This window comes from Lissotriton helveticus, chromosome 1_1, assembly GCF_964261635.1.
Source record: "Lissotriton helveticus chromosome 1_1, aLisHel1.1, whole genome shotgun sequence".
Lineage (NCBI taxonomy): Eukaryota > Metazoa > Chordata > Amphibia > Caudata > Salamandridae > Lissotriton > Lissotriton helveticus.
Genome location: NC_136057.1, coordinates 513,220,913 through 513,233,241, shown reverse-complemented (window position 1 = coordinate 513,233,241; position 12,329 = coordinate 513,220,913).

The window sequence follows — 12,329 nt, the reverse complement described above, 5'->3', positions numbered from 1 at the left end:
GTTCACATTGGGTACAGCGGTTGGAGTCAGCACATCTGTTCTGGTCACCTGATGGATTACGTCGACGACATGTCAAATATTGTGGCCAGCCATCATTCATTAGAGATAGTGGCTTACGCAGCTGCTCTCGCGTTCATGGACGAGTGACAAGGTACCTGCAACCACAACTCCATGTGCCACATTGCACATGTCCTGCCGCATCATTGCACGTTGTACATCTGCTCACATGTCCCAAAACAACAGTGGACATGACTGCATTGGCGTCAAATTATGTCCGAGGCACGGACAACCAACGCTGCTTGACATTGACATGTGTTGGTGATGGACTACCCCGAGGTGAACATGGACGTTTTCCTACGTTCCTTATTCAGGCATGCTGCTGCATTTGTCTGCATATCGGGCACTACTCTTGGCCGCACTGACACACACTTTTGTTTATAAAGTTTCCACATTTTCACTTGTCTCCAAATGTGTTGTGTTTTGATTTGTATGCTAATATGTGTGTCACGCACTCTCTGGCTTCCTGCCGTACGTGAATTGCTACCCCATCCGAACTGTGGGTTTGTACCTATGCGTTCTCATGTACCTCTTTCGTACTGATGCTTTTGGACCCTTATCCGCCACAGGTGAGTGCATTTGTGTCCTGTGTTCAATTGTGCGAATGTTTGTGTTTGGACAACATTGTGTTGGATGTTGATGTACTCTGCTTTGTATATGTGTTTCCTGCATTATGTGTGAGATGTCCTTTCATGTGAATTCTTGTTCACCCTTCTCCCTTTCAGGCAGTGTGGTTTTCACTTCTATGCTCGTTCAGTGGTGTGATGTTGGCGGGTTGTGTGACTTGTGCTCCTTGTTGGTGTGTTTTATTTTGGCCATGGTTTGTCCATACTTGAGCTGTACTTAATCGTGCATGTGTGCGATTGTGCCCATCTCCCCCGTCCCCCCACTCTCTCCTTCTTCCTCTTCCTAGTGCTGTTGTGTCTGTAATTTTGTTGTTCCACACATAAATACATGTAATGAACAAATTAGAATAGTTCAGTGATTCTTTTAGGTTTCAAAACTTCTCTCTATTGTTTTTTTTTTTTTTTTTTTTCAAAACCGTATTTATTAAGAGTTCATGCATGAATCAATACAGCCCTCCACAGTCAGGAGGAGACTGTCAACGACAGACACTGAAAAAGGCATAGCAGTGAACCCAGAGTTATAGAAAACATACCCCAATCCCCTCCCAGACCACCCAACCCCAACAGCGCCCTGCAACACCCCCCCCTACTACCCACCCCTTATCCCACCCGAACCCAGTGCACGTGTTCACAGCGTAGCAACATAAGATGAAAAACAAAGGTGGAGTCAGCCAACAGTCTAAGGTACGGGGTCCACATCCAGAGCCAACACATCATCAAGATCAGCGGGGGGGTCGAGGTGCAGACCCCTGTAGTCCGCCCATCTTTTCCAAATTTTGTAGTGTTTCCGGGGACACCCTCTGGCCTCAAAAACAGGTAATTCCAGGCCCATAAGGAAGTCCAGTCCCGCTTTCCATGCACCAAGTGGGGGGGCACGAACGCTTTTCCAGGCTTGGGCCAGATCCCGCTTGGCCACCACCAGTCCCAAAAGCAGCAAGTGACGTTTGTAAGCGTTACCCCCAACATTTTCCAGGATATGAAGGAGACCCAGCCTAGGGGTACGGGGCAGGTCCCACCCCAGCACCTCCGAAAGACAGTCCCAAACCCCCGCCCAGAATCTGGTCAGCCTCCCGCAGGACCACACAGTATGCAGAAGCGTCCCTCTCTCATCACCGCACCTCAGACACTCCGGGGCGGCTATAAGGCCCGCCCGCCACAGCCGTTCCCTAGTATAGTAGGCCCTGTGGAGGTATTTGAACTGAATAAATCTAAGACGGACAGCTATAGCAGCTCCCCGGGGGGATTCAAGGGCCTCGCGCCAGTCATCATCATCCAAGGGGCCAATATCAATCTCCCAGGAGGCCTTCAACGACGAGAGGGAGGGGGAACAGTGTGTAACCAAGGAGCGATATATCTGAGAGACCTTTTTGTCGCCTAGGTCACCCATAAATAGTTTAGCCTCGATGGGACTGAAATCGGGGAGTTGCTCCAAGCCCACCAGACTCGGGCCAAGGGCATGGCGGAACTGGAGGTACCGGAAGAATTGGGACTTAGGCATATTGAATTCAGAGCTAAGGTCCTGAAAGGACTTAAGCGTAGTACCAGAGAGAACGTGACCAAGGGACGAAATCCCGATCGCGTCCCAACCGCCAAACCCGGATAGGGAAGCCAGCGCCGGGAGCAGGCCATTACGCCACAACGGCGTCTCAGCCGTCAGTCTGCCCCACCACCCCACACGATGTAAAGCTTGCCGCCAGACCGCAAAGACCACCTGAGTGACCCTCGGCAATACCCTCCTCCGTCTGGCCGAGTACAGCAATGTGTGGAGCGTGGCACCGCCCATCAACGAGTGCTCCAGAGCATAAGCCGGATCACTACGGTCCCCATACCACCACTCATTGAGCACGAGGAGGTGGGAGGCCTGGTAATAAGACAGGAGGTCCGTGGACGCCAAGCCGCCACAGTATGTAGAGAGAAAGCAGGTACGTAGCGCGACCCGAGAGGTGCCCCCGGCCCACAAAAACCTACCCAGCACCGAGTTGACACTCCGGAACCATTGTGGGTCGATTCTATAGGGATGATTCTGCAGTTGGTAGAGGAGCCGAGGCAGGGCGACCATCTTAAAAATTGCCGACCGACCATAGATGTTAAGGGGCATACGTGTCCAGGCCTTAACGTCCATCTGGACCCTATCCCACACCGGCCGAATGTTCCGATCCCACGCCGCCGCGGCCGAGGCCGAGAGGAAGACGCCCAAGTATTTCATGCCCTCAACCACCACCCGAAGGGACGCAGCCCATGGGCAGTGCACCGTGTCACTCCCCAGCACCCACAGGGTCGACTTGCGTGGGTTAAGAAAAAGCCCCGACGCCAGACCAAACTCATGCATGATCTCAAGAACGCGAGGGCCCGTACGATGCAAATCAGTCATAAAGAAGAGCACATCATCCGCATATAAGGCAACGCGGTCCGAGCGGTCCGCCCCCCATACAAAGCCCCGATATAGCGCGTCCTGGCGCACCCGGGCGGCCATAGGTTCCATAGCCAGCGCGAAGAGGTACGGGGAGAGGGGACATCCCTGTCGGGTGCCCCTGGCCACAGGAAACCGCGTGGAGACCGCCCCAGAAACACGTACCGAAGCGGTGACATCCGTATAGAGCAGTTTTACATAGGAGACAAAAACCGGTCCCAAGTTCAGTAGTGGTAGGAGGGCGAAGAGATAGGTCCAGCTGACCGAGTCAAAGGCGCTATCAATGTCTGCCAACAACAGCGCCGCTTGATCCCCGGTGGTTCCGATCGCGTCCAGCGCGGCCTGGGCCCGCCGAATGTTGTGCCGCGTCGCCCGGTGTGGCATAAAGCCCGCCTGATCCGGGTGGACAAGGGTTGAGATATGCGGGAGGAGGTGGTTTGCAAGCGCCTTGGCCAGGAGCTTGGCTTCAAAATTAATAAGGGAGATGGGACGGTACGACTCATGGCGCTCGGGGGGTCTGCCCGGCTTTTGAAAGACCACAATTTCGGCATGTCGCCAGTCTGGGGGGAGGGTGCCACGCTCCCGCGCCAGTTCCAACGCCCGCCTGTAATGTGGCCCAAGCTGCAGGTGGAATTTCCGATAGAATTCGCTGGGGAACCCGCTCGGCCCCGGTGCCTTACCCGCGTTTAGTTGACCCAGTGCGTCGCCTAATTCCTCCGCCATCAGGGGGAGCTCCAGAGCGTCACGCACATCATCGGAGACCGCCCGCGGATGGACCGCTGCGAGGTATTCCTCAATGCCATCAGAGGAAAGGCTCTCCCGGGGGGCATACTGATGTTCATAATGGCGCGCAAAGCTCGCCGCAAGGATCACGGGGTCTGTAATCGCCACTCCTGCGTCGTCAACAAGCCCCGGCAAGGTGATTGGCTGCAAAGTCTGCTGACAAAGCCTATGGAGCATGGTGCAAGACTTGTCACCCCACTGATATACCCTACTACGCGTAGCCAGCCACGCCTGGCGTGCCTCATCTAATAAGACCAAGGAGTAAGACTGTTGCGCCTGTAAAAGCAGCCGCAGTGTCACATCATCGGCCGCCGCCCTGTGCCGCGCCTCCAGCGCCTCCACCTGCACCGCGGCAGCAGTAATACTGTTTTGGCGAGTCCGACGAGCCGTTGCGCACCAGGCTATATCCACACCCCTCAAGGCGGGCTTCATGGCCTCCCACACTGTGATTGCATCCATCCCCACCGTAAGGTTGTCCTGCCAGTAGTGGGCGATTGCACCGCGCAGATGCTGGGAGTAATCTGGTCGCTGCAGGTGCCACGTAGACATCCGCCACCGAAACGGCTGGCGCGCCTTACAGAGATCTATCTGCACCGCCACAGGGGAGTGGTCCGAGAGCCCGCGAGGCCGGATCGCCGCCCCCTGCACCCTGTCAAGGAAGGCCCCCAGTACAAACACACAATCGAGGCGCGAGAGAGAGCCATGCACAGCAGAGACATACGTGTATTCCCGCCTCCCCGCATGCAAATGTCTCCACACATCCACCCATGCTCTATTGATTTTTTTTTAATTTTCTATATAAACAGTTTTTTTAATATTCAAGGACACATAGAAGTCAGAAGTGCAACTTATTCTACCAACACACTTTCTAGAACATTCTACAACACGTGCAGGGTAGAAATGTATCAATTTTTTTAAACCTAATGATATTTTTTTGCAACATTTTCTCAAACATTTAACGGCACGTGCACGTTCAAAGTTCACAATTGTTTTAAGTTCGAACAGTGCCTTCCAAATGCAAGTAGTAGGTGCGGTTAAGTTGAGCAAATTTTATCATATGATATGTACTTCAGATTGAAACTGCTTTTTCTTAACCAATCACAAAGATGCTTTTCCACAAAACGAATGTGCACCCTACTTTTAAAAAAGAATGCTTTTCATCTCTCAATCAGGTATCGTTTTGTATGGCAAAAAAAAGTAGTTCCCCATCTTTAAACATATCTCTTATTCAACGAATGGACTGCATGAGCTACAGACATCCATCCATTCCTCCCAGCCATACCTTCAAAATGCCAGTGTGGTCTAGTGCAAGAGGTATGCAGAACAGAGACGTGGTGACTTAGACCTAGGTTTACAAAATGTGGACATTAAATGGTTTGGACAGAGAGTATTGAAGTGGCACCAATTGTTGCCTTTGCTTAAAACCTGTTTGCATCTCCAACACCCTGACCTCATGATTGTGCACTGTGGTGGAAACGACCTAGGCACATTGACTGGGGTAGGTTTGGACATGCTAATGAAGGGCACCTTTCGACAATTGATGTTGCTTTTGCCTCAAACTGTCTTTGTATATTCCAATATATGCCAAAGACAGAAGTGGAAATGGTCAAACCAATTTTGTCCTCAGATTGAAAAATCTAGGAAGAATGTCAACAAAGCTATGTCTGCATACCTCAGAGACCACAGAATGAGGTCGGTCTACAACAACAACATACATTTTGATATGGCTGATATCTACAAAAGTGATGGAGTACACTTCACAGATCAGGGAAATCGAGTTTTTGTGAATAACCTGAAGCTGTGCATCTGCACTTACATGTAGCTCCAACTAATAAATACAAGGGCTCTTTTTAGAGCCGTCTTATATTCCCAATATCAGTTTGCAGAGTGACAGCTGCGATCCGGTTCACACAGGGAGACCTGCAGGCCGTCAGGCAGGCTCACGGAGGGACACCTGCAGCCCGCGGGCTCAGCTCGCACACGCTGAGCTCTGGGCCGTCGGCTCGCCCCTCACAGTGTGAGCTATGGGCCGTCGGCTCGCAAATGCACACCAGCGTGCTGGCTCACAGACGGAGAGCTCGGCTCTAACTCGCAAAGGGACAGCCCCTCCTACACCATTCACCCTCAAACTTTCAATATAGGAGCTAATCAAAAAAAGAGAAACTTTTTGGATAATTTCATAAAGATTCATCATACAACGCCAAAGTTACAAGCACCCAGAAGACTCCACGAGGGGGGCCGCGCAACCTCCCTCCCAACATAGGTGAAACCCCGTGGCTGCGCGGACCCTAGAGATCCCCCATAATACCTGCGAGCTCCTGCTATTATTTTTTAAGAAATACCCCCGGAACCTAGCCCACCCAAGGGCCTCATTACAATGAAATGTGAGAACCCGCGACCCCAGTTCGAATTTTTGCCAATTTTATTACTTTTGTTTAATTATTTTTTGGGCCTTGGAGGTCTTTCTGGGACCCCCTCAGCAAAACTAGGGGGTCAGGGTTTTTGTACCCTGCCCCCTTCTCTTGTTTTATACCTTTGTTTCTCCGTTTTCAGGTGACTCGCTTCTACTAAGCCACAAGATGGCTGCCAACATTTCCTGGTTTGGAGTGCTAGCAGCCAATCACAGTGAAGCTCGCGCACGCGAGTTAGGCTCCGTCCAGATATCAAACCTTTTATTTTTCTAATTTCTCAACAACTACTGAACGGATTTACACCATTTTTAAAAAGTTCACTTTCTGACCCAAGCACTACCTTTCTGCCAAATTTGGAGTGATTCCATTCAGTAGTTTCGGCTGTAGCCTTGCACAAAGTTTCCTATGGGAAAATAATTTTTTCACTCTTATTTTTTGAATTTCTCAAAAACTACTGAACGGATTTACACTATTTAAAAAAAGGTCACTTTCAGAACCAAGCTCTACCTTCTTGCCAAATTTAGGGTAATTCCGTTCAGCAGTCCAAGCTGTAGCTCATCGCAAAATTTCCTATAGAAATTAACATGGAGAAAACGACTTTTGGGACCCCCCTTTTTTCTCAGCCCCCGCCTGACGTTTCACCCCCAAACTTTCAAGATAGGAGCTGACCTGGATAGACTTTTTTTTGGGGAGTATTTCTGAAAGATTCATCAAACGACGCCAAAGCTATTAGCAAAAAGATAGATAGATATGTATATATATGTATCAAATCTATGTATTCTTTGTTATCTTCCATAAGCACATATGCACGTATGTTACTTATTTCACTAAAGTCACATTCTTGCTTTGTTTTTGTGTTACTAGTCATATATGTGACAGCCATATACAAACTCAACTATTTTAGATAATCATAGATAATACATTAGATAAAACATACATTTTTGTAAGAAACTGATGTTCTGCTTACGGTGTGTTTTGATCTGTTTTGTCCCCCTTTTTTCTGTCTAGGTTAACTGTGGGGTGCCACAGGGCTCCTACCTAAGCCCCACCCTTTTTAATGTTTACATGAGCCCACTGGCTGAGGTCGTCCGTCCCTTTGGAGTAAAAATTGTCACCTATGCGGACGACACACAGCTGGTAGTGGCTCAAGACCCCCCCCTTTTAACTCACACCATGGCCTATATAAATGCATGGAAGCAGTCACCTCATGGATGACATCCTCCTGTTTAAAATTAAATGGGGAAAAAACAGAGCTTATGCTCCTAGGAAACACCATGGATAGGACCATAGATCCAATCTGGCCCCCCTGTCTGGGCCCTCCCCCTCCACCCAAAGAAGCAATCAAAAGCCTCGGCATTTGGCTGGATAAGTCACTCAATTTTAATCATAAGGCTCCCAAACTATCTGCCAGCTGCTTTGGGCTCTTGAGACTACTGCGCAAAATCCTCCCTCTTCTCCCTTTTCACTCCAGACGGATTATGGTGCAGGCCTTATTCTATCCCGTTTGGCCTGTGGAAACGCCCTATACCTCGGGGCTCCACAGTCCACCCTGAACAAACTACAAATTATCCAGAACTGCGCAGCCAGGACCCTTCTCCAAATCCCTCGTCGAACCTCAGTTAAAGCCCGACTGAAGGACCTCCACTGGCTCCCAGTAAAAGCAAGGATTGAATTCAAGGCTATGTGCATCGCCCACCGATCCTACTGGGGAACGGGTCCCACCATCAACCGTACCCTTATAACCGCCTACCACCCTAACAGACACCTTAGATCGGGGGCTTCTTACCTCACCACAGTACCCCGAGTTAAGAAAGCCAGGTGCGGAGGCCTTTCACTTTCTTATAACATCGCCAAGATCTGGAACACGCTCCCCCTCACACTCAGATCAGAGCCCAGACTACTGACCTTCCGTAGACACCTGAAAACCTGGCTCTTTAACAAACCTGAGTAACTCTCCGCGGCTCTGTCTCTGCTACGACCTTCTGCAGCACTGGGACGCCACAGGGTAGCCATCGCGCTATATAAATCGTCTTTTCATTTCATTTGATTCATTTCATTTCATTAGACTGTTCTTTTGACATCCTGTGCCATTTAGAACAAATATGGTTCAAAAGTAAATTTTCTACTAAGCAAATGCTCTCAACCAACAGAACCCTCTGTAGTTTATATTACTCAAGCCGAGGTTCTGCGGGAAACAGGGTTTACGCCATTATCTTTAAAGCACTGAAATTAGGCAGCAGGTGAGACCACATTATTTGGTATGGTTGACTAAATTATACAGCAAGAAAGGGCAAACTATGAAGTGTAATGCAGTACATTTTATGAAGTATTACCGATTTTGTATCTTTTTATGTCTTGCCTAGCGCTGCACCGATTTTGTATCTTTTTATGTCTTGCCTAGCGCTGCAGCACAAAGAGCTGCTCGCTTTGGGAGACATGCAGTATATACTATAGCGTGTAAGCTTCGAGGAAGCTCCTCTCACTCACGCAGTCCATAACTTCTCAGACCCCCACCCCCCTTCCTGCCTTCTGAAAATGCAGACATTTGGTTGGTGGCTCCATGAAGCACACGTGATGTCAGGAGCTCGCACTTCTCAGAACTGAGGCACAGAACCCCCCACCAGACCTTTTTCCTGTTGGTCCTGTTGGCCCCCGGAGAAGGTCCGGCACAGATCCGCAGCTTGCTCAGTGAAAGGACTCTGAGCGCACATTCTCGCCTCATAAGGCTATGGGGGCTCCAGTCTAACACGTCCGCGGGGGCTTCAGCCCGTCTCACACCAGCCGCCGCCGCCTCAGGTGTCAGAGGCACTGCTCACCCATGGCGCAGACCGAAGAGGGCACACCCACTGAAGCACTGGTGCTCATGCCCCTGAACGGGGACTGCCCTGTGGGAGCGGACCATAAAGGTAAACGTGTATTTTTTTTGATTTCTGTAATTTTTTATTGTATATAAAAAAAATATATATTTACATGGAGCATACATGAGTGGCGGAAAGAAGGAGGAAAAAAGAAAAAGAAAAAGAAGAAGGCGCCGGGGGGGGGGGGGGGTGCAGCAAATATAGTCCTGCAATAGTTCGTTCCTTGCCATGGTGCGTAGGTTGGATAGTTCAACTAGTCCCAAAAAAGAAGAAGTCCGTATTCCGAGTTTTGGCGTTGTCTTCTTTCCCCCCTTTGCGCTGCCTGGTGAGTATAAAGCCCCGGACGATAGAGAGGATAGAGAGGGATAGAGGTAGGAATGAAGATAGGAGAGTGTTCTTCCTCGCAGGTTTCTTTTATTAGAGTGTGGGTCCCTATCGTGTGTCCCTTGATGGCTATCTGGTGTCCAGTGTCTGCGCCTAGGGGGGTTTATGTGATGAAAGGTAGAGGTCCAGGGACCTCCATATGTTTGATTGTCTGTGTGTTTTCGGTGAGTGTTTCGCTGTAATGTTATCTGCCCCTCTTAGGAATGTGACCCAATTGAGCCACTGTATTTTTAACTCTTCATGCAGTTTAGGGCACATTATTTTAGAAACTGCATTTTATCAATGACATTAAGGATAAAAATGTGAACTGTAGCCATTTCATATATGCAGCCTTTGGTGCCATATTCCCACAACTTTCGGCACAGGGAAATCCAGCACAGGCACTGCTTCTGCCTGCTCGGCAGGAACACATTGTGTGTGGTCCGCACAAACAGCGTCAGCATTGTCTGAACCTGCTTTACCACACCCCTGCAGCCCCCATTGCCGCCTCCAGGCTCCTGATTGATAGGGTTAGCGAGCCACCCGAAGCAAAGCAATCATGTCCACATCTGAATGCCTTTATTTTATGGCTGCAGCATGAAGCAAGCCTAAACCGCCAGTATTTTGGCAGCACCCGAGTCGGTGTCAGGTGAGGTAAGGGGAGCAGCCGCACCTGCCGCTCACACATCTGCCATCTTAGGGTCAGATGTAGGTGGCTAAATACCGGTCGGTAACACCGAAATTCTGTAAATTTCAGAGTTACCGACCAGTATTTAGCCATTCCTAATGTAGGTAAGGAATCGGTAAATAAGGAATCGGTAAATAAGGAATCGGTAAATACCGATTCCTTATTGCTCTTGCATTCAAGGAATCGGTAATACAAATTCCTTAAATACAATGTAGGAAGCATTTTAAAGAGTGCTTTTGAGCCTTAAGAAATCGGTAATTACCATCAACTTCAAGTGGGTGGTAATTACCGATTTCCTTTAAAAAATCACGTTTTTGTTTATTGTTAAGTGGCATGTGGCACACATTCATGCCCTTAGGGCATGTATGTGTGCCACATGTGCACACATGCACATTTCAGGGGTGCAACAGGGTGTCCTTTTGACACCCTGGCACCCTTGAAAGTGCTCCCGCTATTAGCGATTCAGTAATACCGAATCACTAATAGTGAATGTCTTCACATTCATTCCTATGGGCCTCCAAGCCCACAGAAATGAATGGGTAGGTATACCTTATTACCGAATCTCAATTACCGATTCGTTAATAAGGAATATTAAGGATTCGGTATTTTTTACCGAATCTTTACCTACATAGAAAATACCGATTTCTTAATAGCGAATCGGTAAAATTCGCTATTAAGAGATCTGTATTTCAGATTTACCTACATCTGGCCCCTAATAACATAGGCGCAACGTATTGTATTTACCAATGCATGTTATAACACGTGCAGGAGGGTTGGTAATGAGTGATGGCCGAGATTATGGCTCCATTGCTGCCATGTTGTGAAGTGGCTTATGCATGGCATTTCTTTGCTTCCTTTATGCCTATGTGTTACCTTTCAATGCCATTTGTGTGAAACTTTACCTCGAGCAGAAAAAAGAAGTAATCTCCATTCAATTAAACAGGTTACCTTTCCGGTATCGATCAGGCCTCCATTGCAAATCTGCCCTGTAATGCTGAATCAGACACCAAAAGTCCCCAGGTATGTCCCAATCGGGAGGGGCACAGAGACTGCAGGATACATGCATTACTGGCCCCCTACCTTACAGCCATCAGCGGCTGTTCTTAGCACATGCATCTGTGACTCCTCACATTACATGCATCCATGGCCCCAAGGAGTGATGAGCATCTGAATAGCTGCTTCATCAGTAGTCCCACCTAGGACTTCTGCAGTCGATGCATCAATTTTACTTCACTATACATGCACTATTGGCTTCTTGCCTTATAAGCATCAGTGGGTGTTTCTAGTACACTAATCTGTGGCACCCTAATGTTACATGTGTCCATGTCTCCAAGGAGTGATCAGCATCCACCCAGGACCCACTGCATCAGTGTTTCCACTCTGGACCCACTGCATTAGTAGTCCCACCTAAGACTACTTCAGTAGATGCATCAGTGATACCTCACTATCCAGGGCGCCGGGATGCCTACGGGTAGCTGTGCGCGTAACAAATGTGTAATTCATTCATTCATTCATGAGTGTCCCCACTCCCCACTCTAGATACGCTGCATTAGTAGCCCCACCTAACACTCCTGCAGCAGATGCATCAGTGATACCTCACTATACATGCATTAGTGGCCCTTTGCCTTACAGCCTTCAATGGCTGTTTGTAGTACATGACTGTGGCCCCTCACATTACATGCATCCATGGCCCCAAGGAGTGATGATTCCAAGCAGGACCTGCTGCACACTTAAAAATAAGGCGGGGTCCAAGTACAAGGTAAAGGCTTTATCCAAGGGGCTTGTGTCGGGTGCATGTTGTGTGGGGATGAGATGGGGCGACTCAGGGGACACATCGCATGCGTCTATCAAAAGAAAAACACTTGCATCCGAAACTAGCTTCTCTGTCTGTACACAGATCAGAAAAGTCACCCTATATTACAATAATGTGCGATAATGTGGTCCCAAAGGCGAGACCGATTGCATTGCAAGTGCTTGTTATTACACATGTTAACACTATCTGCATACTTGTCAGGTTTTCCAGATCGATTTGTGATGTGCTGCTCCAGTCCAGCTTTATTTCCTTGAATTCTGGGACCTGTAGTACTGTTTTATAATGGAATAAATAAGACTACAAGTCCCAGAATTAAAAGA